Below are 12,732 nucleotides of genomic sequence, written 5' to 3' on the forward strand. Positions count from 1 at the left end.
TTTTTCTTGTAAATTTGTTTGAGTTCTTTGTAGGTTCTGGATATTAGCCCTTTGTCAGATGAGTAGATTGCAAAAATTTTCTCCCATTCTGTAGGTTGCCTGTTCACTCTGATGGTAGTTTCTTTTGTGGGGACACAGTGCCAAATTATATCATTCTGCCCCCTGGTTCCTCCAAAATCTCATATCCTCACATATAAAAACACAATCATGCCCTTCCAACAGTCACCAAAAGTCTTAACCCATTCCAGCATTAACCCAGGTGTTCAAATCCAAAGTTTCATCTGAGACAAGGCAAGTCCCTTGTACCTATGAGCCTGTAAAACCAAAAGCAAGTTAGTTACTTCCTGGATACAATGGAGGTACAGTCATTGGGTAAATACACCTATCTCAAATGGGAGAAATTGGCCAAAACAAGGGGACTACAGACCCCATACAAGTCTGAAATCCAATAGGGCAGTCATTAAACCTTAAAGTTCCAAAATGATCTCCTTTGACTCCACGTCTCATATCCAGGTCATGCTGATGCAAGAGGTGGGCTCCCATGGCCTTGGGCAGCTCCACCCCTGTGGATTTGCAGGGTACAGGTCTGCTTCTGGCTGCTTTCACAGGCAGGTGTTGAATGACTGTGGCTTTTCCAGGCACATGGTGCAAGCTGTAAGTGGATCTATCATCCTGAGGTCTGGAAGGTGGTGGCCCTCTTCTCGCAGCTCCACTGGGCAGTGCCCCAGTAGGGACACTGCATGGGAGCTCTGACCCCACATTTCCCTTCTGCACTGCCCCAGCAGAGGTTCTCCATGAGGGCTCTGCCCCTGCAGCAAACTTCTGTCTAGACATTCAGGCATTTCCATACATCCCCTGAAACCTAGGAGGATGTTACCAAACCTCGATTCATGACAGAAGTGCACCCACAGACTCAACACTATGTGTAAGCCAACAAAGCTTGGAGCTTCCACCCTCTGAAGCAATGGCCCAAACTGTAGCTTGGTCCCTTTCAGCCATGGCTGTAGCTGAAACAGCTGGCATGCAGGACACCATGTCCCAAGGCTGCACAGAGTGGGGACGGTGGGGTTGGACCCAGTCCACAAAATCATTTTTCCCTCCTAGGCCTCTAAGCCTGTGATGGGAGGGGCTGCTGTAAGGGTCTCTGACATACCCTGGAGACATTTTCCCTGTTGACAAGGTGATTAACATTCAAGTCCTCGTTACTTACGCAATGTTTGAAGTGGGCTTGAATTTCTCTCCAGAAAATTGGTTTTTCTTTTCTATCACATCCTCAGGCTGCAAATTTACCAAACTATTATGCTCTGCTTCCTCTTGAATGCTTTGCCACTCAGAAATTTCTTCTGTTAGATACCCTAAATTATCTCTCTCAAGTTCAAAGTTCCAGAGATACCTAGGGTAGGGGCAAAATGTTACCAGTCTCTTTGCTAAAGCATATCAATAGTCACCTTTTCTCCAGTTCCCAAGAAGTTCCTCACCTCCATCTAAGACCACCTCAGCCTGGACTTCATTGGCCATATCACTATCAGCATTTTAGCCAAAACCATTCAACAAATCTCTACTTTCCCACATCTTCCCATCTTTTTCTGAGCCCTCCAAACTGTTCCAACCTCTGCCTGTTACCCAGGTCTAATGTCACTTTCACATTTTCAACATGAAATATTTATAGCAGTGCCCCCCTACCTCTGTACCAATTTACTGTATTAGTCCATTGTCACACTGCTATAAAGAAATACCTGGTGGCTGGCAAGATGGCCAAATAGGAACAGCTCTGGTCTGCAATCAACGCAGAAAGTGAGTGATTTCTGCATTTCCAACTGAGGTATCCAGCTCATCTCATTGGAACTGGTTAGACAGTGGGTGCAGCCCACAGAAGGCAAGATGAAGTAGGATGGGGCGTCGCCTCACCTAGGAAGAACAAGGAGTCAGAGAACTCCCTCCCCCAGCCAAGGGAAGCCGTAAGGGACTGTGTCATGAGGAATGGTGCACTCTGGCCCAGATACTATACTTTTCCCATGGTCTCCACAACCTGCATACCAGGAGATTCCCTAGGGTGCCTATGCCATCAGCACCTTGGGATTCAAGCACAAAACTGGGCAGCTATTTGGGCAGACACTTAGCTAGCTGCAGGAGTGTTTGTTTGTTTGTTTGTTTTTGTACCCCAGTGACACCTGGAAAGCCAGCGAGACAGAACTGTTCACTCCCCTGGAAAGGGGGCTGAAGCCAGGAAGACAAGTGGCCTAGCTCAGTGGATCCCATGGCCATGGAACCCAGCAAGCTAAGATCCAGTGGCTTGAAATTCTTGCTGCCAGCACAGCAGACTGAAGTCGACCTGGGATGCTTGAGGTTGATGGGAGGAGGGGTGTCTGTCATTACTGAGGCTTGAGTAGGTGGTTTTCCAATCACAGCGTAAACAAAGCTGTCAGGAAGTTTGAACTGGGCAGAGCTCACCGCATGTCAGCAAAGCGACTATAACCAGACTGCCTCTCTAGCTTCCTCCTCTCTGGGCAGGACATCTCAGAAAGAAAGGCAGCAGCCCCAGTCAGGGGCTTATAAATAAATCTCCCATCTCCCTGGGACAGAGCACCTGGGATAAGGGGCAGCTGTGGGCACAGCCTCAGCAGACTTAAATCTTCCTGCCTACCGACTCTGAAGACAGCAGTGGATCTCCCAGCACAGTGCTCAAGCTCTGCAAAGGGACAGACTGCCACCTTAAGTGGGTCCCTGACACTAGTGCCTACTGACTGGGAGACACCTCCCAGCAGGGATTGACAGACACCTCATACAGGAGAGCTCCAGTTGGCATCTGGCAGGTGCCCCTCTGGGACAAAGCTTCCAGAGGAAGGAACAGGCAGCAATCTTTGCTGTTCTGCAGCCTCCACTGGTGACACCCAGGCAAACAGGGTCTGGAGTGGACTTCCAAACTCCAGGAGGCCTGCAGCAGAGGGACCTGATTGTTAGAAAGAAAACTAACAAAGAGAAAGGAATAGCATCAACATCAACAAAAAGGACGTCCACATGAAAACCCCATCCAAAGGTCACCAACATCAAAGACCAAAGATAGATAAATCCACGAAGATGAGGAAAAACCAGCTTAAAAAGGCTGAAAATTCAAAAAAACAGAAGGCCTCTTCTCCTTCTAAGGATCACAATTCCTCGCCAGCAAGGGAACAAAACTGGATGGAGACTGAGTTTGATAAATTGACAGAAGTAAGCTCCAGAAGGTGGGTAATAACAAACTCCTCTGAACTAAAGGAGCATGTTCTAGCCCAATGCAATGAAGCTAAGAACCTTGAAAAAGGGTTAGAGAAATTGCTAACTAGAATAACCAGTTTAGAGAACAACATAAATGAACTAATGGAGCTGAAAAACACAGCAAAAGAACTTTGTGAAGCATATACAAGTATCAATAGCCAAATTGATCAAGCGGAAGAAAGGATGTCAGAGATTGAAGATCAACCTAATGAAATAAAGCATGAAGACAAGATTAGAGGAAGAAGAATGAAAAGTAATGAACAAAGCCTCCAAGAAATATGAAACTATGTGAAAAGATCAAACCTATGTTTGATTGGTATACCTGAAAGTGATGGGGAGAATGGAACCAAATTGGAAAATATTCTTTAGAATATTTTCCAGGAGAACATCCCCAGCCTAGCAAGACAGGCCAACATTCAAATTCAGGAAATACACAGAACATCACAAAGATAATCCTCAAAAAGAATAACCAAAAGACACATAATCATCAGATTCACCAAGGGTGAAATGAAGAAAAATATGTTAAGAGCAGCCAGAGAGAAAAGTTGTGTTACCCACAAAGGGAAGCCCATCAGACTAACAGCGGATCTCTCTGCAGAAATCCTACAAGCCAGAAGAGAGTGGGAGCCAATATTCAACATTCTTAAAGAAAAGAATTTTCAACCAAGAATTTCATATCCATCCAAACTAAGTTTCATAAGCAAAGGAGAAATAAAATCCTTTACAGACAAGTACATGCTGAAAGATTCTGTCACCACACAGGACTGCCTTACAAGAGCTTCTGAATGAAGAACTAAACATGGAAAGGAAAAACTGGTACAGGCCACTGCAGGAGAATACCAAATTGTAAAGACCATCCACACAATGAAGAAACTGTATCAACTAGCAGGCAAAATAACCAGCTAGCATCATAATGACACGATCAAATTCACACATAACAATATTAACCTTTAATGTAAATGGGCTAAATGCCACAATTAAAAGACACAGACTAGCAAACTGGATATTTACTGGGTAAATAACGAAATTAAGGCAGAGATGAATAAGTTCTTTGAAACCAACGAGAACAAAGACACAATGTACCAAAATCTCTGGGAAACAGCTAAAGCAGTGTTTAGAGGGAAATTTATAGCACTAAATTCCCACAAAAGAAAGTGGGAAAGATCTAAAATCGACACCCTAACATCACAATTGAAAGAACTAGAGAAGCAAGAGCAAACAAATTCAAAAGCTAGCAGAAGACAAGAAATAACCAAGATTAAAGCAGAACTAAAGGAGATAGAGACACAAAAAACCCTTCAAAAAATCAACAAATCCAGGATGTCGTTCTTTGAAAAGATTAACAAAATAGACCACTAGCCAGACTAATAAAGAAGAAAACAGAGAATAAACAAATAGACACAATAAAAAATGATAAAGGGGAGAGCACCACTGATCCCACAGAAATACAAACTACCATCAGAGAATACTATAAACACCTCTATGCAAATAAACTAGAAAATCTAGAAGAAATGGATAAATTCCTGGACACATACACCCTCCCAAGACTAAACCAGGAAGAAGTCAAATCCCTGAATAGACCAATAACAAGTTCTGAAATTGAGGCAGTAATTAATAGCCAAACAACCAAAGAAAAGCCCAGGACCAGATGGATTCACAGCTGAATTGTACCAGAGGTACAAAGAGGAGCTGATACTATCCCTTCTGAAACTATTCCAAACAATAGAAAAAGAGGGACTCCTCCCTAACTCATTTTATGAGGCCAGCACCATCCTGATACCAAAACCTGACAGAGACACAACAAGAAAAGAAAATTTCAGGCCAATATCCCTGATGAACACCAATGCGAAAATCCTCAATAAAATACTGGCAAACCAAACCCAGCAGCACATCCAAAAGCTTATTTACCATGATCAAGTCAGCTTTATCCCTGGGATGCAAGTCTGGTTCAATATACGCAAATCAATAAACATAATCCATCACATTAACAGAACCAATTTTAAAAAACAAATTATTATGTCAATAGATGTAGAAAAGGCTTTCAATAAAATTCAACAGCCCTTCATGCTAAAACTTCTCAATAAACTAGGTATTGACGGAAGGTCTCAAAATAATAAGAGCTATTTATGACAAACCCACAGCCAATATCATACTGAATGGGCAAAAGCTGGAAGCATTCCCTTTGAAAACCAGCACAAGACAAGGATGCCCTCTCTCACCACTCCTATTCAACATAGTATTGGAAGTTCTGGCCAGGGCAATCAGGCAAGAGAAAGATATAAAAGGTATTTAAATAGGAAGAGAGGAAGTCAAATTGCCTCTGTTTGCAGACGACATGATTCTATATTTAGAAAACCCCATTGTCTCAGCCCAAAATCTCAACCTGATAAGCCACATCAGCAAAGTCTCAGGATACAAAACCAATGTGCAAAAATCACAAGCATTCTTATACACCAATAATAGATGGACAGAGAGCCAAATCATGAGTGAATTCCCATTCACGACTGCTACAAAGAGAATAAAATACCTAGATATACAACTTACAAGGGATGTGAAGGACCTTTTCAAGGAAAACTACAAACCACTGCTCAAGAAAATAAGAGAGGACACAAACAAATGGAAAAACATTTCATGCTCATGAATAGGAAGAATCAATATCGTGAAAATGGCCATTCTGCCATAAGTAATTTACAGGTTCAACACTATCCTCATCAGTCTACCATTGACTTTCTTCACAAAATTAGAAAAAATATACTTTAAATATCATGTGAAACAAAAAAACAGCCCATATAGCCAAGACAATCCTAAGCAAAAGAACAAAACTGGAGGCATCACACTACCTGACTTCAAACTATACTACAGGGCTACAGTAACCCAAACAGCATGCTACCGGTACCAAAGCAGATACATAGACCAATGGAACAGAACAGAGGCCTCAGAAATACCACCACACATCTACAACCATCTGATCTTTGACAAGCCTGACAAAAATAAGCAATGGGGAAAGGATTCCATATTTAATAAATGATGTTGGGAAAACTGGCTAGCCATATGCAGAAAACTGAAACTGGACCCCTTCCTTAAAACTTACACAAAAATTAACTCAGGATGGATTAAAGACTTAAATGTAAGACCTAAAACCATAAAAACCCTAGAAGAAAACCTAGGCAATACCATTCAGGACATAGGCATGAGCAAAGACTTAATGAATAAAACACCAAAAGCAACAGCAACAAAAGCCAAAATTGACAAATGGGATCTAGTTAAACTAAAGAGCTTCTGCATAGCAAAAGAAACTATCATCAGAGTAACCAGGCAACCTACAGAATGGGAAATTCTTTTTGCAATCTATCCATCTGACAAAGGGCTGATATCCAGAATAGGCAAATAATTTAAACAAATTTTCAAGAAAAAACAACCCCATCAAAAAGTGGGCAAAGGATATGAACACACACTACTCAAAAGAAGACATTTATGCAGCCAACAAACACATGAAAAAACACCTCATCATCACTGGTCATTAGAGAAATGTAAATCAAAACCACAATGAGATACCATCTCACAGCAGTTTGAATGGAGATATTAAAAAGTCAGGAAACAACAGATGCTGGAGAGGATGTGGAGGAATAGGAACACTTTTACATTGCTGGTGGGAGTATAAATTAGTTCAACCATTGTGGAAGACAGTGTGGCGATTCACAAGGATCTAGAACCTGAAATACCCTTTGACCCAGCCATCCCATTACTGGATATATACCGAAAGGATTAGAAATCATTCTATTATAAAGACACATGCACACATATGTTTACTGCAGCACTGTTCACAATAGCAAGACTTGGAACCAACCCAAATGCCCATGAATGATAGACTGGATAAAGAAAATGTGGCACATATACACCATGGGATACTATGCAGCCACAAGAAAGGATGAGTTCGTGTCCTTTGCAGGGACATGGATGAAGCTGGAAGCCATCATTCTCAGCAAACTAACACAGGAACACAAAACCAAACACTGCATGTCTCACTCATAAGTGGGAGTTGAACAATGAGAACACATGGACACAGGGCAGGGAACATCACACACTGGGGCCTGTCTGGGGGTTGGGTGCTAGGGGAGGGATAGCATCAGGAGAAATACCTAATGTAGATGACGGGTTGATGGGTGCAGCAAACCACCATGGCACGTGTATACCTATGTAGCAAACCTGCACATTAGGTTGCTATCTTAGAACTTAAAGTATAATAATAATAAAAAAAGAAATACCTGAGACTGGGTAATTTATAAAGGAAAGAGGCTTTATTGACTCACAGTTCTGCATGGCTGGAGAGCCCTCAGGAAACACAATCATGGAGGAAGGGAATATAGGGACCTTCTTTACAAGGTGGCAGGAGAGAGAAGTGAGTAAAGAGGAAAGAGCCCCTTATAAATCCATCAGATCTCATGAGAACTCACTCACTATCACAAGAACAGCATGGGGGAAACCAACCCCGTGATCCAATCACTTCCCTCCCTCAATAAGTGGGGATTATAATTCGAGATGAGATTTGGGTGGGGACACACAGCCAAACCATATTAGGGAATAAACTCTCCTCATTAATATTTCAAAATATTATCTTTATTCCCTAATCTGCCTAGTAAATATTTGTACCTCCATGAAGGAAATTTACTTCTCATCTGGCTGATCCTGCCTACGCAAAAACACACACATATAATCTGTACCCAAAGCAGGTAGAAACTGGATCTCCATCCTGAATTTCTTCCTACAAAATGTCAATTTTTCCTGAATATTTCCCCTTTCATCTCAATACTGGATCTCCTTCTACCCTCACTCTGGGAATGTTGGCTCATTGTCCAATCAGAGCAATCTCTGAACTAGAGTCCACCTTTGATAGAACTCACCTAAACAGGGCAAGAGTGAGCAACTTAACTTGAACACTGTAGCTTGTGTAGACTGGTTCCCCAACCTGAATCCCCTGTCATATTTTATTCTTTCTCAGTAGTTTTATCTAGTCTTCCAGCCCTGGCAGTTTGTTTCAAAAAGGAAAATTGTTGCTGAATGAGTCCTGATCCTTGGAAGATAAGTTGTTATTCCTTAGTTTCTGCATTACCAGCTCTGGGTTTTCTTCAATGGTAAGATCATCCCAGGAATGTGAGAATGCAAAAAGCAGTGTGCTTGCATTTCCTTAATCTTTTAGGAACTGTATTAGAAATATTTCTCTTCTATCCTTGCCTTGCTATGTGGCTCATTAGGCCTTTCTGCAGATGCCTCAGATAATTCATAGACATGTAATTTATGCCTCAGGTAATGCCTCAGGTAATTCACAGACATGTAATTTTTTAGGTCTAAAGGAGTTCCACTGTTTTGGAAGCTGGAACTTGTCCCACTGGGATAATCCTTCCTTCCCTATTCAGGAAGAGGTTCGGTTCTCTTAAATATTAAATCCAAATCTGACCTCAACATCTAGCTCAAACAAGTCTTCATTAGACCCTCTCTTCTACCCTTCTGCTGATTGTCCTGCATCAATATAAGAAGTTTGATGTATTCTATAGAAAATTTTAAATCCCATTGCCCTCGTAGCCAACCAGTACTACTTTTGAAACCATCAATATCTTCTTCCTGGAGTCTACTAATCTCTCTATCACTACTTTCACGGGTACAAGGTAATATATTCCTATGCTCCTGGATCATGAAGGACCATAAAATAGTCTAAGGTTGTCTCTGACCCATTTTCCTGAACATAGCACACACTTACTTTTATTTTTCCATTCCAATGCCATGATAGGATGGGATGAGAAAATGTAATTTCAGATCTCAACCAGGCCCAGTAGCTCATGCCCATGATCCCAGCATTTTGGGAGGCTGAGGCAAGTGGATCACTTGAGGCCAGGACTATGAGACCAGCTTGGCCAACATGGTGAAATCCGATCTCTACTAAAATTATAAAAATTAGCCAAGCATAGTGGCACATGCCTGTAATCCCAGCTACTTGGGTGGCTGAGGCACAACAATAATTTAAGCCCAGGAGGCAGAGATTGCAGTTAACCAAGATCATGCCACTGCACTCCAGCCTGGGCAACAGAGCGAGACTCTGTCTCAAATAAATACATAAATACATAAAGAGCTTAATGTTCCATCAGCATTATTCAATAAACAAGGGCAAAATACATCCTGCCTTATGTGTATGAATAACAAAATATTGTTATCATTCATTTCTAAAGTTGATTACCCTACAATATCATTGCCAACATATGGATTTAGCTGTTTTATAGTATTAGTAAAGTGTTACTTAGCTCTAATTACTCTAGATTTTTCCACAGTTCTTCCTTGCAACCAGTTTGCATACAGTCATCCAGGGCTAGGGCCAATGAAGGTTATCTTTGAATGAAGCAATATTCAATTGTCTACATAAGAATCAAACCAAACACTGTGGCCTAGCTAGTAAATGAACCACTAGATTTATACAGAAATATTACTTATCTATCTACCTGTTTAAAAATATGAATAGATAACTATATGAGAGAACTAGGCTGAGGACAATTACTATAATGTATCACTATATTAAGCTGCAAGCTTCCTGATAGTCAAAGCAAAATTGGAAATATGATTATGTTAGTGTTTGTTATTTGATTAAAACTACCAATTCATCTGGATATAAAGTATTTTTGCTTTTGTCTGAAACTAAACTTCTTGAAGAATTTGTCATGAAGCTCTTTATATAAGAAACGTTGAACCAAAGAGGTAATGTTCTTGGGAAAAATTTCTCCACTGGCTATTTTTAAATATATCCTCAATGAAAACTGGCATATTATTAATTTATAATCTTGTGAAGGCTTGTCTACCAAGACATATATTAATAAAGACCAGATAAGTGGTGAACTAACTTGATTCAGAATTTTAAGTCCATGCTAACCAGCCATTTCTCTACCTTTTCTTTTTCTCTCAAATATCGAATCTCTCCACCTACATTATGCTTTCAATCACTGTTAACATGAGAAGTTACGGTACTATTACCAGTTTACCTATCTTCCACTGAACCCACACAATTAGTACATATATCATCTCATTTATCTATAAAATGCAATATACAGATAAGGAGTTACCTTCTTGCTTCACAGATTCATTATTTGCAGTGTAAAATGAAGTGACTCACTTAGAAGCCACATACTTGATTGATATACAGCTAAGATTAGAATACAGAGTCTCTTAACTTTCAACCTGATATTTATTTCATTATATTTCTACACAGATAAAATGTAAAACAGACAAATCTCCACATAACTTGGGAATAAAACATTCCCAATAAGATCACAGGTACAATATATCTACCAAGAATTATTAACAATAAATTTCCACTATTGCCTAAGGTTAAATGGCAATAAACTCTACTAATAAAAGGTTACTAGGAAAAATGAGATGTTTAATTTCCTTAATTTTTAAGCCAAGAAGTGATATAATCTTTCAAGATCTTAATATTCAAAATATGCTTATAAGTAATTCTGCTAAGTTTCTCAAAATAAACAAATACTCTGAAAGAAAAGTGCTCAGAAAAGACAGAAAGAACCCAAGTATCCCGACTTAATAGCTTACTGTATCACCCTTGGGTCTCTGATGATTTTTAAGTCATTATTTAAGGAACATATCTGAAAAGTGTTTACTTACTGAATAAAATGCTATGCTACACCTCCATCCCCATCAAAGATTTATTCTCACATTTTAAGAACAAATGCTCATTTTTCAAATATAGCATGGAAAACAAAAAGGAGGGAAATAAACTTTTAATATGCTGAATATGGAGGAAGAGGCACACTGTCTTATCTGAGCTGAACAGACTAGAGCTTGAAGATGGGTGGCTTACAGAGCTCCTGCTGCTGCTGCTGCTGCTGCTGCTGCCCTTTCTGTCTGCTGCCACTCTTTCAAACAAAGCTGCAGTTCCATCCCTCAGTGCCTGCCTAGGAAATCACTTGCCCTCTCAGGCTAATGACATGCATTTTTGTAGCTCTTATAAGTCAGAGGAAATTCAAAAAAATGCAGATGGTAAGTATTCTCTCTGCCGGAACAAAGCTGCGTCCTGCTATGGCAGCTGAAGGAAAAGGAAGTAGAATCTTAAAGTGTTGATACAGAATAAGTGCCAAGCACTTGAGTAAGGTGCATTCACCTTGATTTTTTGGATTAATCCTCAGAGCAAATCTGAAAAGTAAATATTATTATTTCTAGTTTGCCGATGAGAATATTAGGGCTCACAAATGTTAACTAATGTCAAACTGGTAAATGCACTGGTAGAATTCAAATCTGTCTGATGCCTCCCAAGTTTTCTTAGGAGTACAGCCATCAATGTCTTAAGAGACTTCTCATTCACTAAATAGAGAATTCACTAAATAGAGAATGAGAAGTCTCTTAAGACATTGATGGCTGTACTCCTAAGAAAACTTTTATACATATGTAACAAACCTGCACGTTATATACATGTACCCTAGAACTTAAAGTATAATAATAATAAAAAAAAAACAAAGTGCATGCCCACAGAATTAAAAGCAAATAAAATAATACTTGTTAGAAGTCAAAAAAAAAAAAAAAAAAGAGACTTCTCAATTCTCTAGGACTAATCCCTAATGAATAGGGTAAAAGAAACCATTCGGAGAACCCACATGTCACATAGGATTTGGCCTCTATCTTGCCTTGAGCAGAATAAAGGACAAAAGAAATGGCAACAGAAGCATTGCAATGGTTACAGCAAATCTTCAAAAGGGAACAAGTAGAAGAGATAGAAGAGATTATTACATTTGAGGATGGATTTGGGTTGTTTTAGAGCCTAAAACTTATTAATATAAACTGGAGGGGACAGCGCTTTTAGGAAAATAAAACAAAATTACAAATGTAAAATTAAGTACAATGTCTTGGGACGGTCATTTCAAGTAAGAAACCCTGATGATTAAGCTTCTCTCATTTCAAAATAAATTTGTCTCTGCTTATAGTATTCAATAAAGATAAATTTCGGAGTAAAGGAAATTATGAAGATGTGGATGAGGTAAAGAGATATGAGGTTCTGTGTTTCTGGGGTAAAAGAGAAATGATAGCTCTGCTTCTAACTTTTCACCTTTTTTAGCACAAAAAAACTAAAGAGTTATTAGCAAGAAATTAAGCCCTGCCAAGTAAAAGGGGTGGGCACAAGTGGCCAGAATATCTCTTTCCTTTTGTTCCAGTCACTATTTTTTTGGAAGTAGAGATATTTTCACATGAATCCCACCACCTGATCTCTACCCATTATACAAGAGGACTGTGAAAATATGGACTTAGAACTTAATACAAGATGACAAGAGGAGAAATAAAATGTGTATAAGAATAAAAAATAGGGTGGGTGAATAGAGAGAATGGTTTAGGCAACTATTGGTACACTTGGAGGAAGAGCAGTATTTACATGAAGATGTCAATGTTATGTTTCTTTGCAGTGGCATAACCACTCTACATTCTAGAGAT

At 39.8% G+C, this 12,732-nt stretch overlaps 1 pseudogene; it reads right to left on the reverse strand.

Annotated features, from left to right (window-relative positions):
- LOC112615215 overlaps positions 1 to 11,193 on the reverse strand; it is a 175,099-nt pseudogene extending 163,906 nt beyond the window's left edge.
- Positions 11,194 to 12,732: the final 1,539 nt, after the last annotated feature.

Source organism: Theropithecus gelada, chromosome X, assembly GCF_003255815.1.
Source record: "Theropithecus gelada isolate Dixy chromosome X, Tgel_1.0, whole genome shotgun sequence".
Taxonomy (NCBI): domain Eukaryota; kingdom Metazoa; phylum Chordata; class Mammalia; order Primates; family Cercopithecidae; genus Theropithecus; species Theropithecus gelada.